This window comes from Sprattus sprattus (assembly GCF_963457725.1).
Source record: "Sprattus sprattus genome assembly, chromosome: 2".
In the NCBI taxonomy this organism is placed as follows: Eukaryota; Metazoa; Chordata; class Actinopteri; order Clupeiformes; family Clupeidae; genus Sprattus; species Sprattus sprattus.
In genome coordinates this window covers 7511934-7514433 of record NC_137921.1, presented here as the reverse complement: position 1 = coordinate 7514433, position 2500 = coordinate 7511934, and the positions used below count along the sequence as shown (strand labels likewise).

Below are 2500 nucleotides of genomic sequence, written 5' to 3'. Positions count from 1 at the left end.
AGAAGAGTTGAGGAGAGCAGAGAAGAAGAGTTGATGAGAGCAGAGAAGAAGAGTTGACGAGAGCAGAGAAGAGGAGTTGAAAGCAGAGAAGAAGAGTTGATGAGAGCAGAGAAGAGGAGTTGAAAGCAGAGAAGAAGAGTTGATGAGAGCAGAGAAGAAGAGTTGATGAGAGCGGAGAAGAAGAGTTGATGAGAGCAGAGAAGAAGAGTTGAAAGCAGAGAAGAAGAGTTGAGGAGAGCAGAGAAGAAGAGTTGATGAGAGCAGAGAGAGCAGAGAAGAAGAGTTGATGAGAGCAGAGAAGAAGAGTTGAAAGCAGAGAAGAAGAGTTGAGGAGAGCAGAGAAGAAGAGTTGATGAGAGCAGAGAAGAAGAGTTGACGAGAGCAGAGAGAGCAGAGAAGAAGAGTTGATGAGAGCAGAGAAGAAGAGTTGAAAGCAGAGAAGAAGAGTTGATGAGAGCAGAGAAGAAGAGTTGACGAGAGCGGAGAAGAAGAGTTGATGAGAGCAGAGAAGAAGAGTTGACGAGAGCAGAGAAGAAGAGTTGAGAGCAGAGAAGAAGAGTTGACGAGAGCGGAGAAGAAGAGTTGATGAGAGCAGAGAAGAAGAGTTGAAAGCAGAGAAGAAGAGTTGACGAGAGCGGAGAAGAAGAGTTGATGAGAGCAGAGAAGAAGAGTTGACGAGAGCAGAGAAGAAGAGTTGATGAGAGCAGAGAAGAAGAGTTGAGGAGAGCAGAGAAGAAGAGTTGATGAGAGCAGAGAAGAAGAGTTGACGAGAGCAGAGCAGAAGAGTTGATGAGAGCAGAGAAGAAGAGTTGATGAGAGCAGAGAAGAAGAGTTGATGAGAGCAGAGCAGAGAAGAAGAGTTGATGAGAGCGGAGAAGAAGAGTTGATGAGAGCAGAGAAGAAGAGTTGAAAGCAGAGAAGAAGAGTTGACGAGAGCGGAGAAGAAGAGTTGATGAGAGCAGAGAAGAAGAGTTGACGAGAGCAGAGAAGAAGAGTTGAAAGCAGAGAAGAAGAGTTGAAAGCAGAGAAGAAGAGTTGACGAGAGCAGAGAAGAAGAGTTGACGAGAGCAGAGAAGAAGAGTTGATGAGAGCAGAGAAGAAGAGTTGACGAGAGCAGAGAAGAAGAGTTGAGGAGAGCAGAGAAGAAGAGTTGATGAGAGCAGAGAGAGCAGAGAAGAAGAGTTGATGAGAGCAGAGCAGAGAAGAAGAGTTGACGAGAGCAGAGAGAGAAGAGAAGAAGAGTTGATGAGAGCAGAGAGAGCAGAGAGAGCAGAGAAGAAGAGTTGACGAGAGCAGAGAAGAAGAGTTGATGAGAGCAGAGAAGAAGAGTTGATGAGAGCAGAGAGAGCAGAGAGAGCAGAGAAGAAGAGTTGATGAGAGCAGAGAAGAAGAGTTGATGAGAGCAGAGAAGAAGAGTTGACGAGAGCAGAGAAGAAGAGTTGACGAGAGCAGAGAAGAAGAGTTGATGAGAGCAGAGAAGAAGAGTTGAGGAGAGCAGAGAAGAAGAGTTGATGAGAGCAGAGAAGAAGAGTTGACGAGAGCAGAGCAGAAGAGTTGATGAGAGCAGAGAAGAAGAGTTGATGAGAGCAGAGAAGAAGAGTTCATGAGAGCAGAGCAGAGAAGAAGAGTTGATGAGAGCAGAGAGAGCAGAGAAGAAGAGTTGATGAGAGCAGAGCAGAGAAGAAGAGTTGATGAGAGCAGAGAGAGCAGAGAAGAAGAGTTGATGAGAGCAGAGCAGAGAAGAAGAGTTGATGAGAGCAGAGAAGAAGAGTTGATGAGAGCAGAGAAGAAGAGCATATGCCTATGATATGAATTTCTCGTAAGAGATCACAAAGAGTACATCCAGTCGAACCCGGGACATAGTAAACTATTATTGTGCAGTTCACCAAACACACTGGCTTATAGCGGGTCTTTGAAGAAGGGCATGAAAAAGAGAAGATTGCTCTCCCTTGCTCTGTGTGGGGAAATCACTGGACATGAAAGTTAAACAAAGTAAGCAAAGAAGCTGACCGGTCTCTGCAGGTCAGACATGGGAGACCGCAAGGGAACAGGAAATGAAAAAGGCGGAAAGAGTATTTGTGTGTGTGTGTGTGTGTGTGTGTGTGTGTGTGTGTGTGTGTGTGTGTGTGTGTGTGTGTACTTGTGTGCAAGTGTGTGTGTGTGGGGGGGGCAGCAATTGGGAAGACTGTCAGAGCACAGCAGAAACAAAATGTGACTGAGAGTGTGCAACACTAATTGCAGACCAGTCCATGTTGACATGTGCCTACTGTAAGCCAGCACTGATGTGCTAAGATCCTCGCTGTATTTGGGGTGGATCTCAATGCTCTTAAATGTAAGAGAGCTGTCTTACAACCTTGGTGTCTCATCCAGACAGCTGTCTTGCGCGAGGTTATTATGATTATTTTAAAAAAAACGTTCTTTTATGACGTATGCTGAAAGGACGTAGGTTACTTACGTATTTTACTTACGTATTTTAAGGTATCGAAGACCCAGAAAAAAA

The 2500-nt window shown here is 45.2% G+C and overlaps 1 protein-coding gene across 2 annotated transcripts in view; it reads left to right on the top strand.

Annotated features, from left to right (window-relative positions):
- Positions 1–2500, top strand: part of uckl1b (uridine-cytidine kinase 1-like 1b) — a gene marked incomplete at its 5' end in the record, with an annotated part of 41365 nt that overhangs the window by 22875 nt on the left and 15990 nt on the right. The gene's annotated exons all lie outside the window — the stretch shown is intronic.